Genomic DNA, 19229 nt, shown 5'->3' with positions numbered 1-19229 from the left:
AAGGACACCAGACCAATGCAGTGAGCCATGCAGTGTGTATGAGAGCCAAGCTACTCCTATGTTAGCAAGAGGCACAGTGGAAAATTGACTCTTCATACCCCAGCATCTATGCAGCTCACTGCCTTATGTCTTAAGGGCTGAGTAGGTCAAAGTGGACACCAGAAAACCAGTCTCTTTCTCCTCTCCTGCTGACCCACCTACTCACTGCATACAGGTTAAATACCCCCCATACACTGTGTACATGGAAACTACCAAGAACCACTCCAAAAAACAGTGTAGCAATGCCAGGGCTGTGTCAGGGCTGAGGGCACTAATGTAATTACAGTGCAGTATGAAGGAATGACAGATATATAAAACATGCTCTCTGAGTGGAGGCACCCATGGTCCGGAGTGTTCCTCATGGACTAGTTCATTCATCATGTGAACCTATACTTTCTCTCCAGGATGCCAAAAAACAGAGGCTAGAGAACACTGGTGACAGCATGTGCTAGCCCACAGGGTCAGCGGCAAGGAAGTGACTTGGTGAAAGACCACTCCATAGCAAAAGGGCTGAGAGAGGAAGAGAAAGCTGAAGGCCCAACAACAGAAGGCAACAGGCAGATCCATCCGAACGGTTACCAGGTAGAAAATCTGGAGGCGAGACAGACAACAGTGCTCCTCAACAGCGTCCTAAGCCTGCAGACAAGCCTCCTGCCGTACAATGGCGGCTCGTTTGCTAAGGGAGAGGCTCAGCAAAACATGCTTGTCAGAAACACTCCTGCATACCTGTGCTCCAAAATGTGGAGGAATCCTTGCTACACCTTTATCAATCCTATTCAAGTCTAGATCACCAATACTGTTTTAACAAAGCATTTATTCGTAAATAATAATGGTAGGGACTGGAGAGATGGCTTAGTGGTTAGAGGCACTGACTGCTCTTCCCGAGGTCCTGAGTTCAATACCCACAACCACATGGTGGCTCACAACCATCTGTAATGGGATCTGATACATTAAAAAAAAAAAACAAACAAACAAATAAATACATTTAGAGAGATGGCTCAGTGTTTAAGAGCACTGACTGCTCTTCCTAAAGGTCCTGAGTTCAAATCCCAGCAACCACATGGTGGCTCACAACCATCTGTAACGGAATTTGATGCCCTCTTCTGGTGTGTCTGAAGACAGCTACAGTGTACTTATATATAATAAATAAATAGGTTTTTAAAATAATAATAATAATGGTGCATTAAAATTTTTTACAAAAAATAGAAATGAACTGGGTGGGGGAGGAGGGAATCCTCCCTAAGCTAAAATGTTTCCTTTAAAATTCCCCTATATCACCGGGCACAAGAGTACATGCCTTTAATTCCATCAATAAGGAGGGCAAAGACAGGCAGATCTCTGTGACTTCTAGGCCAACCTGGTCTACACAGTGAGACCCTGTCTGGGGAGGTGGGGAGGAAGAGGGAGAGAGAGAAGAAAAAAATTGAGGAATAAGTTAAATCTGTAAATAACACTAGTTACACCTCTAAATTTTGGAAAGACCGCTAGGCAGATTCATGGCTTAAAAATAAGTCTGTGTTTGATGGCAGAGAGTCAGCATTTCAAGACTTTTGTAATAGAAATGTTATTTGGGATGGCTCCATCCCCACTCAAACGCTACATCTGAGCCTCTTAAGTAAGGGATGGCCAAGGAGTTTCAAGTGAACGGGTAAGAATTTCAGAGCAGCCCTTCCACCCCTGGTCCTGGCCCTGCTCTTGCAGACATTGAGGCTGGAACTCCAGTGTCCTCACAGTAGGGATGCTGGCTGCTGGAGTCCCTCTCTAGAGCTCCTAACAGACAGTTAATTTGTACAACTCAAGCCCTGAGGTCACACACAAGCTCCACTGCCTTATTAAAGAACGGTTAAAAGTGCTCATGACGTTTGGCAAAATACAACTTCAAACACAGAAGCAACGTTAGCACCTAGATCCTGACTGGGTCTTTTTCTGTCACATATCCATTTGTGACTATTTTTTTTTTAAAGATTTATTTTACTTATAAGAGTACACTTTAGCTGTCTTCAGACACACCAGAAGAGGGCATCTGATATCATTACAGATGATTGTGAGCCACCATGTGGTTGCTGGAATTGGACTCAGGACCTCTGGAAGAGCAGTCAGTGCTCTTAACCACTGACTCCCCATCTCCCCAACCCTCCATTTGTGATTATTAAATAGCCAAATACAGTTTGTGGTATTTTCTGTAGGCAGGAACCAATGATCCAGTCTGGAAGGACCTAGAAGAGTAGGAGAGTCCCACAGGCCCTTGGAGAGAGGCCAGGTACGCCGGGCACAGTGAGAAAAAGCCTGATAAACACCACCAGCATGGTAAGACAGCCTAGTTACACAGGCTTCTTCCTGGATTACAAGTCACATAAAGGTTGGATAAGGGTGAAGTTGGGGGTCAACTCTGTTGTGATCAGAGCTCTAGAGCACAGCAGCATTCTTACACAGTACACCTTGTGTGAAATGTGTCCCCAGCACTGTATGTGTTAAAAGCTATGGCTGCTCCAGAGCAAATCAACTGACTCAGTGAGACTTGGCTTTCCTTTGTTTTATGTGTTGTTTTTTGTTTTTGTTTCTGTTTTTTTGGCAAAAATATCCATTCTATCCCTTACCCCAAAGAATCAAGCATCCTAGCACTGCTCATGCCTGGTAAGAATTATAATCCCGGGGCTGGGGATTTAGCTCAGTGGTAGAGCACTTACCTAGGAAGCGCAAGGCCCTGGGTTTGGTCCCCAGCTCCGAAAAAAAAAGAACCAAAAAAAAAAAAAAAAAAAAAAAGAATTATAATCCCTAGATATCATGCAGAGTTGGAAGAGGGACTCCTGCCTCTGGGCAGAATCAGACATTCACAGATTGAAGAAAAAAGAAGTCAGAATTACCTCCACTGTAACTCAATGTACAGACATTGTTCATGGCTATGGACAAAATCCAAGTGGAAATGCTATAAGAAAACAATTCTATTTCTATTTTGACTCAAAAAATTATTTCTATTTCAAATACTGCTGCACACTAACAAAAAGTCTACCATCAAAGACTCCTGCTGTAAGGCAAGTCATTGTATCACTCAAGAACAGCAACGCAATGGGACAGCAAAGTGCTCTGCTGAAATGGACCTCGAACCCTGATCCCAGCACATTGCGCCCCAGTGGCTGGGCTGACAAGTGCTGCCAGTCCTGCCCAGCCACTGCTCTGAACAAAGTCAAGGCTATCCCAGAAAGATGCAACATTCTAACAGAACAGGTATGTTGTAACTGTTAATTTTATGCCTGTTACTAAAAAGATTTCAAGTATTTAACTAATATTTCCAAGTCAAAGATAATATAAAAAGCATTAAAAACAAATAAAAAGATACCAGCATACAATTTCTGAGTAGTAGAGGAGGTCTCCCAACTCCTGCTTTCAAACTGTACTACCTCAAACTGCAGCCTGTCAGGCCACACTGAGGCACAGACACTAAGACGGGGGCAGAATTTCAGGGCACCAAGGTCAATGAAGGAAGTGACATATAACATGGCTGCCCAGACTGGCACAGTTCCCATCACAGTATTTGAGACCATGAGGATGACCTATGTGAGAAGCCATAGAAATAGTTTAGCAAGAAAGGAACACAGCTAGACATACGTTTGTTTGGGGACTCTGGTTGTGATGTAGAGAATTAGCGGAGTGATGGGACAGGTTACTAACACTGAGTCCTGGAAAGCAAAGGAAGACCCCAGAAGTGGAGCGCTCATCTCCGCTCTCTCTGGCTGCCGCAACTGTAATTAGGCAGGGTCTCCTTGATTTCCACAGACTTCTGCACAGATACAATCTCCCAGGAGTTGCCAATGACTTCAGCAGAGCAGAATCAAATGCTCCATTTATAAATCTGTATGAAGCATAAATGCAGACAGTAAACTTGAGAGGTATTTCACCGAGAACTACAGTGACTTCATCCTAAAATACTAAAAAGCTGGCTCCACACAACCAGCTTCATTCAAACGCCTTACATAACCAATTGTTATGTTCAAACAGAAACTGACTCCCAGCACTTACACAATTCCTGTCTAATAGAAATATTTAGGCTTATATGAAGAATACGTCAGGCTCATGCCTGTAATCCCAGTGTTCATGAAGTTGAGGCAAAAGAGTAGCTATAAGCTCAAAGCTAACCTGGGCTACACATATCGATTTCAAAGTCAGCATGGATTACTGCATACAATCTTGTCTCAAAGTTAATTAACATCTAATTAATTCTAATAATCTTTACATTTTGGGCACTTTAAAAAGTTTTACAACAAACACTATGGTATGTCGCTGGCGAACAACTTTACAGTCACTTGCTCTGTGACCATAGTAAAAGATCTTATCTGTGCTTCACCAACAGCTGTGTCTGTCAGAGGGAATACCACACAGGTTGTCCAGATTGGCTGCTTCCTAAATAGTCACAGAGGCGGCTATATAAACATTAGGCTCCAGGCACAAACATCCATCTGCACAGGATGTTAACACCATTCCTGATTCCTTTGCGGTCCTACTCTCTTGCAAGTATCAAATCTCTGACTACCATTCATTGGGTGAGAGGAGAAAGAATGGAGAGGAGCAGCCATCTCGTCTACACCAGAACAGAAGTCCTCTCCCCACCAAGCCATCCGGAGAGGAGAGGAGGTTAACGCCATCAGGGATTTGATCCCTGGCACTGGACTCATTAGACTCACTTCAATCAATGCTACTGAAAAAGGAATGCTTTTGATTACTTACATCAAGGACACATGGGATAAACTGGCAGAAGAATTATTCTCATGAGAAAGAATCCTAAAAACGGAGGCTTTCCTCCCCGCCCAGGTCTGGTTCAAAATGAACAATGATCAATTCCCATGCTTACTTTTTGCAGTTTTGACATACATGGTCACAATATAGTTCAGCTGTATTTTTAATGCACAATTAATATTTAGTACTTTTGTTGTCTTTATAATTTCTTCTCTTTCAGAACTTAATTCAATTCAACTGTACAGAGCTTTTCAGTGGTTTTGATGTTTGCTGGTTTGTTAGTTTGTTTGCTGTGCTTGATATCAAACCCAGAGTCCTGCTCATGGGAGCTCCCCAGGGTGAGGTTTCTGTTGCTGTGACGTAACACCATGAACAACAGCAACTTGGGGAAGGATGTGTTTATTTCATCTTATAACTCTAAGGTCCCATTCTGTCACTCAGGAAGCCAGGGCAGAAACTCAAGACAGAAATTGAAGCAAAAGCCATGAAGGTGTGCTGCTTACTGGCTTACTTCTCACGGCTTTCTCAACTTTTCTTGTGAATCTTCTATAAAGGCATCTCAACTGAGACCCCTCTGCCCAGATGACTCTAGCTTGTGTTAAGTAACCAAACCTAGCCAGCACACTAGGACGCATCCTGGCCACTAAGCTATACCACAACTAACACCCAGGGAATGTTAGGCTAACCAGGTAAGGGCAGAATGTCTAGAGGCAAACTATTTGACCTCTAACCCCATGACTGACCTCTTTTGCATCACGTGCTCCCCATTCATCAGGTCAGTCTGAGGAGGTTCTTGTCAGCAAGTCATGAGACAAAGCATGTAAGGCAGAGGACGGGGCAGTACTTGTGTTCCACAAAGGTTCCTACCATTAGTCTTAAATAACAAAAGCACAGCAAACAACCGGAATACAAGATCACTAAAGTGTGGTATCGCTAAAGATAGTGCACAACTGTCAACCATCTTTAGCTTTATATTTTACTCTCATTTTCTATAATTTAAATGCCGAGTGAGTTATTCTTAATTACCTTATATTAGGCCTTCCTAGTTATCTGTTCCTATTCCCTGCTGTGACTCCATTAACAAGGCCTCCTGAGGTTGAGTTCAAGAGATTTATGATCAACTATATAAAATTCCTTCCATACTGATTTTAATGGGTTTCTACTGATAAACAATAACCTAAAATAAATTGGTTAATTTCTAGACCATGGAGCCATTTCCACTAGGAATCTACTAAACTGTAGTTATTTTTCACCAGCTGTGTGGATAATATTTATTTCACAACTTTTAAAAGTCATTAGAGAATGAAGAGACTTGTGAACACCCTCTCCTTTCTCATCTCCCCATGTTCTCAAATTCCCCTTTTGGCTCTGACAAAGGGGGTTAGAATGAAGGCAGATTAATTCATGTCACAGAAGGAACTCAACTAAATTCATAAGTATCAGAAACCAAGCCAGCGATGCTGTGACAAGAGATGGGGACAGAACAGGGAGGACAGGACACTCCAGACACCGTTCTCACAAGAAGTCAAACATGAGACAGCACTCATCAATGGCTGCCTTATACTGTCCTCCTATTGTCGACAGGAAGAAGACGAGAGCCACTGAAATGTTAACAGTGATTCCACAACTGGCAGCTTCCCACATGGCTTGCGTCTTGGACAATGCAGTCGACAGAGGACTAAGTCTGTGAAACAGCTCTGCACAGAGAGCCTATTATTTCAAGGTCTCTGCCACGCACCCCAAGCACAACTCTAAATCTGTATTTAACCATGATAGGGACTGATTCCAGGGCAAGATCAAAGAGTCATACACAGTCCAGCTCCTCTACTCAGGCAGCCATAACCACAACGTAACTCATGAAGCGGCTTTTTTTCCCAACGTTTTCTCTTTTTCTTTTTTTTTTTTTTTTCCTGTGTAGCCCTGGCTATCCCGGAACTTGTTCTGTAGAGCAGGTTGGCTTCAAATTCAGAGATCCTCCTGCCTCTGCCTCTTGAGTGCTGGAATTAAAAGCTTTTGCCACCACCGCCCAGCTATGAAGCAGCTTCTTGGAGGCTCTGCCAAACACTGCAGTGGGTTCAGCAAGCACAAAGGCTATAAGTGCAAGGAGTAAGAGAAGCAGAGGCCCACTCTGCCCTGTGCATGGGTGAGACTCATATAAGAAGGCCTGACCCAAACAGGAGGTCAGAGGGAGCACATCAACCCTCTGACCTCTGGTTGCGGAACTGAGGAGGGGATTCCCACTGGCCATGTTTCTTCTCTTTTTCTTTTTTAGTTTGATTGTGATAGAGAAGTACTTATTTTCTTATATTTCCATTATGGTGCTTCTTTTTTATTCAAATAATTGTTTTTTATTATTTTTATTTTATTATTCACTTCACATTCCACTCACTGCCCCCTCCCAGTCACCCCCTCCTATAATACCGCAGTGCACCCCCCTCTTCTGAGCAGGTAGGGCCCTCTGCGCATACCCCAACCCTGGTCCATCTCCACGACACTACGTGCATCCTCTCCCACTAGGCCAGACAAGGCAGCCCACTTAGAAGAACATATCCCACATCCAGGCTTTTGGGATAGCCCAGGCTCTAAGCTCTGGCTGGAAAGCTAAGGAGGGGATTTCCATGACCCGTGTTTCTCCTCTTCTCTTTCTTCTCTTCCCAGGCTGAGGCACTCTCAAAGCATGGCAGTCAGGGACAACACTGATCTACAGCTTTAAGGAACAGGAACACACACACACACACACACACACACACACACACTCTCTCTCTCTCTCTCTCTCTCTCTCTCTCTCTCTCTCTCTCTCTCTTTCTCTGTTGCTCTCTTCCTCGTCCCTCTACTCTTCAGCCCAGAATGTGAGCAGTCACAGAAAATACCCTGTCCCATTTAAAGTCTCATGTTTGTGACTGGAAAATAAAGGGGATGCCTGAGAACCAACCCTCACAAGGGCATTAACTGACTTCCAGAGAACGTACCGCAGTGGACTGAAAATGCATGTCTCTCCGAGGCTCATGCCTGAACTTTTGGTCCCCACCGGGTGTCATTGCTTTGGAAAGTTGTGGAACCTTTAGGAAGTGGAGCCTCCCTGGAGTGTCTGGTCACTGGGAAAGGCGGGCCATGAAGTGTCAGAGCAGGGCCTACTTCCCATCTACTTTGTCAGCCTGGTCCCCCAGGAAATAACACTGCACCCTCTCACAGAGCCAAAGAAACACTTCTTTCCTAAAGTTGCTTTCCTCAGGTGTTTTGCTCCAGTAACAAAATGAAAAGTAACTCATACAGATTGAAAGGCAATTCAAAAGAAAAACCATCTTTTCAACAAACGACAAAAGACCCAGATGAAAAAGAAACATTTATCTGTCTTATGTTGATATTAAAAACAAATAAGTTATTTACAGCGAACTGTGTGCTGTAAAACCACTAAGAGTCCCAAGGAAAATACACAGGCAAACTCTCATAGTCTTGGAACAAGCCAAAGTCTCTGAAATTATTCTCAAAATGTAAGTCTTTAAAAGATAAATCCTACCTCTTCAAAATTAAAACTTCTGCTCTCAAAAAGACACTATTAAGAGTATGTAAAAACATAGCTGGTTGTGGCTTTATTTTTATAAATACACATATAAATTATAATCGCGCCTTTAATCCCAGCTCTTAGGAGGCAGAGGCAGGCTGATCTCTACATTTGAGTTCAGCCTGCTCTACATAGTATGTTCCAGGCCAGCCAGAGGTATATAATTAGACTATCTTTATAAAAAAACAAACAAAAATATGCAAAAATAAACACTAGGACTGGAGCGATGGCTCAGCAGTTAGGAGCACTGACTGCTCTTCCAGAGGTCCTGAGTTCAATTCCCAGGAACCACATGGTGGCTTCCAACCATCTGTAATGGGATTCAATGCCCTCTTCTGGTGTCTGAAGACAGCGACAGTGTGCTCTCATACATTAAATAAACAAATAAATCCTTTAAAATGAATGAATAAATAAATAAATAAATAAATAAACAAACACTAGAAAAAATTGCAAATCACAGATACAACAAAGCACTCAGAATTTTTTTTAAAATGACCTGATGAACAGACACTGGTAAAGGTGGACTAAGAGAACCAACTCCATACACTTAACCCCTGACCTCCTGACCTCTGTGTGCTAGCTGTGACATCCAAGATATGTCCTTACCCCCCCACACACACTAAATAAATAAAAATAAGAATTTTAAAGAAGTTCTTTGAAGACTAATCCAAGAAATGTAACAAGTCCATTTTAATTGTATGGGGCAAATGGAAATCCAAGGATATCCTTTACAACAAAGGATGCACAAACAGTAGGCATTTACCCATTAGCCAGCAAGGAACTACAGACATACAGACCTAAGACGTCATTTCTTGTCCTCTACCACACCCAAATGGCAGCACTCCAGCTGAGCCAAGCGCCCACAAGGATGCTGAGTGGGTGCTGAGTGGGTGGGGGTCACATACACTGTGGTGGGATGTGCAGTGGCCATCCTGCAGGATGGGCTGCAGACCTAATGTGTCACTGTAGGTAAGCGTGGTGAGCGTGGCTGCAGACCCTAACGTGTCACTGTAGGTGAGCGTGGTAAGCGTGGTGCAGACCCTAACGTGTCACTGTAGGTGAGCATGGCAGCACACACCTGACTTCTAAACCATGGGGGGATGGGACAGGACCTCTCTTCAGCTCTAGCAGGTAAGCCAATCTGAGCCCACACAGTAAGAATTCAACTTAGGTCAACTGTACACCAACCACATAGTCCTCTATATAAAGACTTATGCACAAATGTCCATAATAAATTTTTGTGGAATTTGTCAAAAACTGTAACAACTCCAAATGTCCCTCAGTGGGCCAGGACAAGCACACCTCAGCACAGCACACAACATGGGATTCTACGGCTTGGAGAAAGCAACAAGCTCACCTCTCACAAGACTCTCGCACGACTCTCGCACGACTCTCGCACATTATACTGAACAAAGAAATTCACTTTCATCAATGATCCATATGAATGAAACCTCCTAATGGGAAAAAAGGGATCAGCAGCTGCGGGGGGGTGGGGAAACTGCGTGACAATCATACATGTCACTGACTGCATGTGCATCAAGGGAAACAGGCAACTTTACTTCATGTTCAGTTTTTAAAAACAACATGAAATGTATCAAATTAACAGCAACCTCTTTATGAGTGAGACAAACACTTGATACAGAAACCCGTTTCTAGGGTTAATGAGAAAAAACAAAGTGTTTTTTGAGCAAAGCTGACTTATGAAATACTTTAAAAGATACCTTCAGATCTTTTTTTTTTTTTTTTTTTTTTAACAGAGCTGGCTGCTCACCCACAAAGCCAGGCTGCTGAAGAGCAAGTCACCAGTGTCGCCAGATGCCACTTCCCTGGGAGCCTGGTTTCCTTGTGAGGTGCTAGTGTTAGAGGCAGGAAACCAGATGCAGGAGCTCAGAGACATCTCTCTCTAACCACTACAATCCAGCCCACCTTTGTCTCCAGGGACTTCACAACTCCTCTGCTTCCTCAACAGAAGGCACACTCATGCCCAAGCACACCATGCAGCCTGCCTCCAAGGTGGGACAGAAACCAACTCCCATTTCTACAGTAGTCACTCAGAGTAGATCTGATGTTTTCAACCCCGTGATGAGACCAAAGGGAGAGCTTGCAACTCCACCATTAAACTAACAAGATCTTATCATGCTCAAAACACTGTAAAATTGGTTCCTACGCCATGTCTCTGCAGTCTGTCAAACTGTGTTTCCACATCCACAAAAGCCTTCCACTCCTATAAAGGACTTACTACTGAATTAATGGTTACTTTTTCAAGCAAAACCAGTATAAACACTAAAAGGGTGGTATAGATGCTGCCCTCAGCTTGCCTTCCTTCAGTCTACCCTTCCGCCTTTTCAAGGACACAGACACAGACACACACACACCACCACCACCACCACCACCACCACCACCACCACCACCACCACCACCACCACCACTACCACCCCACCCCATCCGACACCTGCAGGAAACACCCAGTGACTTGTGACTTTGCAAAGCATTTGATAAAATTCTTACTGTAATGGAGCAGCTATGAGTAGCTCTATTTTTCCCCCTTGTTTTCTCTGCAAAGGTTTCCAATACCAGAACCTAAGGATGCGGAGAATGCTCCCTCCTTCCTCTTCTTCTGACTATGGCTCTTCTGACCATGGCTACAGGCTCATTTTTAATTCTCTGAGGGAAATTCTACCTTTTAAAGAAAAACTATTGGGTTTCCCAGCATTACTACCAATAACATGTTGGGGGATGGGTACATAATACACTAAAATTTTACAAAAGTAACTCAATGATTCCTTAAGAAACATAGGAGCTGGGTTGAAGTGGGAGTGGCTGCTTCTTGGTGTGGACCCTGCTTAAGAACTTCACAGGGGCAAGTGGGCAATTAACCGTCTTGCTGACAGGAGCAAACCAAGCCTAACTGCATGCTACCCTACTCTCCAGAGAAAGAGGCACATCTACAGTCCCTGCCTGGGACTCCTTAAAGGATGTTCCTTAAAGGTTGTGTCTTCCTCCATCCTAACAGATAAAATCAGTAAACTACTCTACCGAAAGTCTTCATTTTCTGTCTCAGCTACCTACCCACCACACTTTGGGTGACTTCAACAACTAAGTGGTTATTCTACAAAAAAACCTGGATTTCCTCTTTTCTTTGTTTTTCTTAAGGGGGTGGGGAATGGAGGTTCCTCCCTTGTCAGAAGAAGTCAGTTCCCTTGGGGCTGCAGTTGCAGGTGGTAGTGAGCTGTCTATGTATGTTTAGAAACTGAATTCAGGTCCTTTACAAGAATAGCAAATGCTCTGAACTACTGAGCCAGCATCTCTCTAGGCCCAGCACTAGATTTTTCTTAGGCAAAATGTACTTTCTGGTTAACTTTGTGGTTCATATAAGCTTATCCTGGGAGAAGGCTCAGCTCTGCCAAACTTTTACAGCTCATCTGTGTTTGCATTATTGACATTATGTTCACTCCATAGTCCTCCTTTATAGCTTTAATTAAAACTGGTTAACATAATCTTCAAGTCTGTATGGGGAGCTGTATGAGTAGCATGTTATAGTGGGCAAAAAGCAACTCAGGGAGTGAGAGACCCTCTGCACAGGACAGGCACCCACATGCTCACCAGTAAGCTGTGCTCCAGCTGCGAACCCTGATTTCTGGCACAGACCCAGCAGGTGCAATTCTAACATTAAAAACAGACAGCTCCTGCCTCTAGAGTTTGACTTACAATGACACAAAACATGACCTGAATTCAGCAGAACTGTCCTTTCCACTCTGGTCATGGTCAAGGCTTGTGTTTATTGGTGATGCTCCGGTTGGCACCAGGTCAACTAGGCTTAATGGTATAGTGGTACAGTGGGCTAATCTGTCACTAGGCTGGTGAATAAGAAAGGATATGTTGGATTGCCCTTGGTCATGAGGTAGTGGGGCTCCTGTATCAGTCAAGTTGCTCTCATTCCTCAGAACCATTTGAAGCTCTATGATTCTAATCCTCAGTCTAGTACACATGCTTATTCTGAAAACCAGCTCAGACGGGATTTCCGCTCCCACACCTCTTCCCCTCCCCTCATGGTGACCACATACTCCAATTCCTCAGCACTTTGAAAGCACTATTCAGAAGGTACTCCTAGAATTACTGCCTGTCTGTGACAGATTGACACAGGCACCCCTCAACTCCTACTATCTTCTTTCCATACCTACTTCTCTATTTAAAAAAAAAATAACAAGTAATGCAAGAACAAGAAAACGAGAATCAGAAAGCTAGGGACAAACAAGTCTTTCTGAGACTATTTCTAAAATGTGCACATTTCTACTTCATTCCTTGTTATTATCAACATCGATAACCACTATCAATGATAGTGATCAATGAGATTATTAAATGATCAATAGGAATTTGATTTAAAAAAACCTTACTTCTATACTTAGAAATGTTTACTATATACATTATAAACTATAATCATCCTTACAATAGAGAAAAACAAAGTATTTTGTATGTACATTTAATTAAATAAAGGTAATTTTGTTTATATATTTAATTACAAATAAGTGCAAAGGCTAAAAGTAATTCGTTCTGTTTTTACTCTTATTACCTAGGTAAACCACTTTAGGAAACCTAACCTTCAACAAAGAGCTAATTCAAAGGCCTCTTTTTCACATTTTCAGTTACCCTGTTAGTGTAACGAAGACAATGATGTCATTAGAACACAACACCCATTTAAACTGGAGCTCAGAACATTGAAAACAGAAACCACAGCCAGGTATGGCCCACACTGTTACCACCAGCACTCGGAGGCAGAGCTGGTGGATCTCTGTGATTCAGGGCCAGCCTGGTCTGTCTATACAATGAGTTCCAGGCCAACCAGGGCCACACAGATCAACCAGCAACAGCCTAAGTGTAGACACTGAAATAGCAATGAAGAGAACTGCTAGTGTTGTGTTACAATAACAAATGTCCCAGAAAGAAAGTGTTCCTGTAGACAATACAATAAAAGACAAGATTGTGGTCAAAATATGGGAGCCTACGGCGCAGTGTTAAAGCGCTTGCCAAGCATGCGCAGAGCCCTGACTCTCTTTCTCCATCTGGGAGAGCTACTTAAAAAAACAACAAACAACACTGAACAACTAAATAAAAATAAGACTCTAAATTTGGTTCTTGTGAACAATCTAAAACAGTTCATTATAAACTAACTGGTCAGAAGCCAGAGGAATAGCACAGGGGTTACAAGCACTCAAATCAGGTGGCTCACAACCATCTAGAACTCTAATTCTAGGGGATCAAAGGACTAGCCTCTAATCTGCATAGACAGCATGTGTGAACGAACGAACACACACACACACACACACACACACTTAAAAATAAAATAACTCCTTTAAAAAAAAAAAAAAGGCCGACTTGCCTGAGACTATAAATCCCCATTTAAGTCAAAAGTGGTGAACACTAAGCAAAACAAATGCCCTTCTTGAGAACAGACATTTAATTTAGCCGATAATGAATACAAATCTGTACTTCAGGCACTATTTCAGGGTTAAGTAAACAAAATGTAATAGAAGCCTGCTAAGAGGACGGAATTAGAACAGTGAATTTTATTACCTCTGCCTCCAACCAGGTTCTACTAATGCTGTTGTTTATCCCAGCAAAATGGAGAGTGGCCTGGGAACTGTCCCAGTTCTCCAAGAGTTATCACCTGAAGCTAATGTTTCCTGAGAAAGAATTCTACTTTGTTGAGTCCCTGAGCTGCCCAACACCCTTGCCACACCCTCAGTGGGCGGCATGGGAGTGCCAGCTCTGAGCCGGGGCTAGAGGATCCTTGGAAAAGCTCAGCTGTCAGCACTGTATGCCTGTGAAAATGAGTTTCCCTTAAAGCCTGACAGACACAGCATAGGAAGGAAGAGATGCTCGCTCTGGAGGCCACTGTTTTCTTCCAGATATGTTTGTCTTCCAGTACCCAAGTATTGTAGGACCTTGGGCATCCACTCTTGCCCTCAACATGTGGAGAGGCCCCTTCTCCCCTAAAGCATGTTGGAACTAACTGGACTGTCAGGATAATGGAGTATTTGTTACCTGTTTAAATTCAGTAATTATGGGGGACACTGAGAAGCCATAATTCAGAAGGCTGACTGGAGAACATTCATTCCCATATCACACCTGCTGGTTCCTTTAACATTAGGGGAGAAAACGCAAATACTGAAAAGCCCAGATGCCTACGATGGAGTAACATGGAGAAAACCCCATGACAGAGCAATTAAACATCAAGTTAGAGCAGGCTAAATAATAGAATCTATTTAGTCTTTCCATTTCAGTAAGCACTGCCGCTCTGGCAGGGTCTCCCTGTGCAGCCCACCAACCAAGGGCTGGGCTCGCAGGGCTGCAGCACTTCGCCCAAGATCATTTCAGCCTCTTCAAAGATGAGTAAACTTCTTAGCTCCTCCCGGTCAGCATAGCTACAGCACTGCGTCCTGATGGCACAGATGCACACCAAGTTTTCTGGCTTGTTCCTTACTTCCTACCTCTTGCTGGTAGGAAGGGAGCCCAGTTACCAAAAGTTCACCCAATTTGCAATGGCGATATTGTTTTGTTAAGGGAGGCATGCCTAAAATAAGGTTTTCAACCAAGCACTAGATAGAGATTGTAACCTAATGTATCTTTAACCCCATCACTAGAAAGGGCCCAAATTCTCAGAGTGCTTCAAATCCTCACCTATAAAACGATGTGTGAACACCTTTTGCTGGACTAAGTAACAGTCAACAACAAAGCTTCTGATAAACGTCAGTCAAGTCAGCAACAAAGTCTAAACCATGAAGTTTCCAAAATGAAACACTGCAGGATGTCTGTGGGACAAAATGGTATCAGAAGAAAACAGAACATATTCAGGACAACAGGCTTCTAAAGACACAAAATCAGTTAGCAATGAGTGAAAAAGTTACCATATTAAAAACTATGTCATCTAATGACACTCTGTGTTACAGAGAGACAGGTACCCACACCCGCACAGGACACACTGTACAAGGCACTGTTGGAAGAGATGGATGTTAAACCTCTATTTCTAGAGAAGAGACTGTGTATCCAACGACATTTAAGGAAGCCATAACTTGATAATGCAATTACACTGTGCTGGAGGGAGGACAGCATGACAGAGGAAGGGATGCTGGCCCCTCTCTCCTGTGAAGAACTAAGGACTAAAAGCTGGAGGAGAGAGCAGACTGCCTAGACTACATGAGGAAGACAGAAAATGGAGCTTAGATGGATAGAACCAGGCAGTCTGAGCTGTGTTTAAAGCAGTGTACTTTGCACTGTCAGCCAGTCTCCACTGAGAAGAAACTTGGTGGAGACGGCAGTTGTGGCATCCGATCATGATGGTTTCAAAAGAGTGACTTCTCATCCACAGTGCAGGTAGGGATGGTTCTTACTCAACTTTACTCAGTTCTACAAACCAAGAATGTAAGGTTGTTTGGAAGAAAGATATATTTTACTTTAATAACTAGATTCATAACACATCTTACACATTCTGTCTTGTCTAAAAATAACTCTTCTACAATAATAGGCTAACACTGTAAGGATACAAAGTAACAAAAAAAATGTCAAAGTTGCCCATAATTATTAAAGTTGTTCGGCCAGGATTCTTTAGCTGTGACTTTACATAATTACACATTTGGTGCTGTCTAGACATGCTATTGAGTTAAGATTCACACACACCACCCTCCCCAAGTGCTGCGCAGACCAGAATGGAACACAGGGCTGTCCACTGTAGTGTTTAGGACATGAGACTGACAAAGCAGTATTTTTAATATACAGATGTCAACAACTTACAACAATAAATTAGGGGGGTGATCGACCCAGAGCCACACATACATTGGAGCAAGCACTATCCCCTCTAAACTGCCTCCCCACTCTGAACAGTCACATCCACTCCAAGTTCTTCATGACTAATCTGTCACTATGCTCCCATACCCTCACCTGGACTTCGTAGTCCCTGACTGTGACTATGCAAAGCCTGACTTGTGTTTTACAGATGAGTAGAAGCATCTAACTGTCTCAGGAGACTGCTAGAAGCTGCTTAGACTGAACTGCCACTTAGTAAATGGTACCACATGTAAAATAAAATAATGTCCTTTTTCCCCTTATGCAGTACAAAGAGAAAAGAAATGCATGATTTCTAAGCAGCATCAGCAGTAAATGGAGAAGGTTTGATCAGAGCAGATAGGATGTCAGGCCAACAGCAACACTACAGACAGAAAATACTCATGACAAACAAACGTTATTTTAGAGTAAAACTGGAATGGCATGCTTAGTAAAGCCTGAGCACACGTCAAGTGATAATGGCCACTATGGTTATTACTGTCAGCATGAGTTTCTCAATAAGGGTTTGGAATTCTCCAAATCTATAACATACAAGAAGCAAATGTAGTAACGACAATACCAATTAGGAGTTCAACAACATGGAGGCCTAGAGAAGCTAAAGCTTTAAACTAGCACCAGCTCTTCCCTTTCCTCTCCAAGTACTGTAAGGAGGAGGAAATAGAACAGAAGCAACCCCTCGGGATCAACCATTACTGCCAACCACTCACTCAATCAAATAAGGACACACAGGCAAACACCGCAAAGAGCAAAGTAAGCAACTTCCAGGCAACAGCCCAGAGGCACCAGAGCCCGGCCTACCTCCTGGTACTACTTGCAGTTTCCCTACAGCAGTTTTCTGAGCAGCCAGCAACCATCTGAAAGGTACCTGTACAGACAAAAGCACGGATTTAGCATCAGGGCTGAGAAGAAGAGGGCAGTCTGTCTCCCTCTCTGCATGAGAACCAGGAAGGATCTAGCAAGTTTTCTGTAGGTCTTGTCAAATGTTAGTTACTGTGACAACAAGGGTGATTCCTGGGAGAGTCTCCGGGGCAACATGCAGGAGTCACCCGGACTGCATGACCTATCTCTCAGCACAGGATTCTGAACCTTCAAGGAAAAAGGCAGATGAACGGGACCAGCCAGGGTGACACCAAGCCCCATTGTGCTGTGTCTGGGCTCAGTTTTCAACATAGTGCAGATTGACCATTTTGTTTCTGACCAGAAGTTTCACCCTCGACTTCACTTTCATCGCTCTGCTCTTTGGGTTATCAACATATGATTCACTCCACCAGTGCCTCTGCCTCAACCACCTTCCCCTTCTTCCTCACCTTCCTCCTCCCTCCTCTTTTTTTGGAAGACAGGGTTTGACAATGAAGTCCTGGCTGACTTAGAGCTCAGGTCAGGCTGGCCTTGAACTTGATCTGCCTGCTTTTGTTTCCCACGTGCAGTGATTAAAGACACCTGCTATCTGTGCATAGTGGCTCTAACCCACTTTCTCAGAGGATAGTTCTCAACAGGCTAAAGTCTTCTCTGTTGAGATGAGTCCTTGGTGAAGGGTGGACAGAGATGCTCCCATCGGAAGTTGACTTGACTGGTAACACCTAGAGAAAGAAGCTTCTGATAAGGAGACCCACACACCAGGCCCACTGGCATCTACTACTTCCAGACTACAGGGGAACTGACGCCAACGCTCCTCCTTTCCCATCCTATATAGTTCCTAAGACCTCAAGCCACATGCACAGTCTACCTTCAGGGGAGTGACTCCAACCCTCAGTCGTTCTGATTAAAGAACAATTCTGCTTCTGGAGATGCCTGCCTTCTTCCCTTTTATCTGCACATCGCTTCTGTTAATCCCATCTAATCCATCCTGTGGTACATTATGTACAGCTCTGTTGGGCCATTTCCTCCTAAGCTGTATTAAGGTCATCTTTATATACATCTTTGATCTCCTTAATATCTAGGGCTGTGTCCGACCCACCAAAGAGGGTCCCCTGTGGTTCCAGGGCTCCAGATACTGCTGCACGCCTGCTGGGACTGAGTGATCTGAGACACTGCACGCGGTGGAGTCGCCAGAGCCTTGGAACCGGCTTGTCCATATCTGCCAGAGGATTCCAAACTAAAGGGAAAATGGTGACTTCAGCTCCAAGGAGCTCAGAAGGGAGTTAGGATAGAATTCTGCTCGAGGCTCCATTAATCTTCCTAAAGAAGAGCCAAGTCCTTTCACTTGTTCACAGAGACAACAGGAGCCAGGCGGGCTGTGGAGTTGTTCTGCCAACCCTCACTGAACTGGAGAACTAGAACCGGGGAAGGAGTCTGTTTCCTGCTCCAGCCTTCCATATAGTCTTGCTTTGTGTACAACTGATCCTAAATCAAAACATCAGCAGTTCCCTGGCCCTCAGACATCAGCTACAGGAAGGACCCCTGCTGTTCTGCACCAGCCAACCAGCGCTCTGACTGCAGCAAACATCCTGCTGAAGCAGCTGCCTCTACTCTGCCTTTCTTGAAACAATGAAATTTAAAGGTCGGCTATCAAGAAAGGCCTTGGCTTCGGTTCACGGAAACAACTTCCTAAAACCTTTTCAATTTCCCCAAATCAAATCATTCGACCCATTTCAGAAATCCCAACTTTGACAATCCCTGGTGTACTTGTCTGTGGGTCTGAGGGCTTTCAGGGATCCAGTGTTATAGCAAGGCATTTTAAAGGAGCCAGTGCCTCAGATCACAGCTAGCCCTGAGGGCTTTGTGGCTCAGGTTTGATGGGGCAGCCAAAGACAGGAATCACAGGTTAAGCAGCTGACTGGATTAGCCAAGTAATAACCAGAGAAGGTAGCTGATATCAGACGCCAAGTCCCAGAAGAAGGCTACATTCAACAAAGACCCCCCACAACACAGGTACACACCCAGCCTGAGCTTCAAACAGCAGTGTGGCCACTTCCTGCAACCAGGTCACCAAGTGACAATGAGCAATGCACAAACAGAAACTACAAGTAGACCTGTGCTATAATCATTCTAATCACTGTGATCTGAAGTTCCCAGGAAAAGCCACACCTATGTTGAAGACTCTACATACATGGCTGAA

At 43.8% G+C, this 19229-nt stretch overlaps 1 protein-coding gene across 6 annotated transcripts in view; it reads right to left on the bottom strand.

Moving 5' to 3' along the window:
• Positions 1-19229, bottom strand: part of Sipa1l1 (signal-induced proliferation-associated 1 like 1) — a 279045-nt gene that overhangs the window by 170161 nt on the left and 89655 nt on the right. The window contains exon 4 of one of the 6 annotated variants that reach the window (NM_001389245.1): positions 16970-17036. The exons of the other annotated variants lie outside the window; for them this stretch is intronic. The gene's annotated coding sequence lies outside the window, so the exon portion shown is untranslated. The remainder of the gene's footprint in view (positions 1-16969; positions 17037-19229) is intronic. 6 annotated transcript variants of the gene reach the window in all.

This window comes from Rattus norvegicus, chromosome 6 (assembly GCF_036323735.1).
Source record: "Rattus norvegicus strain BN/NHsdMcwi chromosome 6, GRCr8, whole genome shotgun sequence".
NCBI classification, from domain to species: Eukaryota; Metazoa; Chordata; class Mammalia; order Rodentia; family Muridae; genus Rattus; species Rattus norvegicus.
Note: the sequence above shows the minus strand (reverse complement) of the source record. Positions and strands in the feature narration are given on the sequence as shown.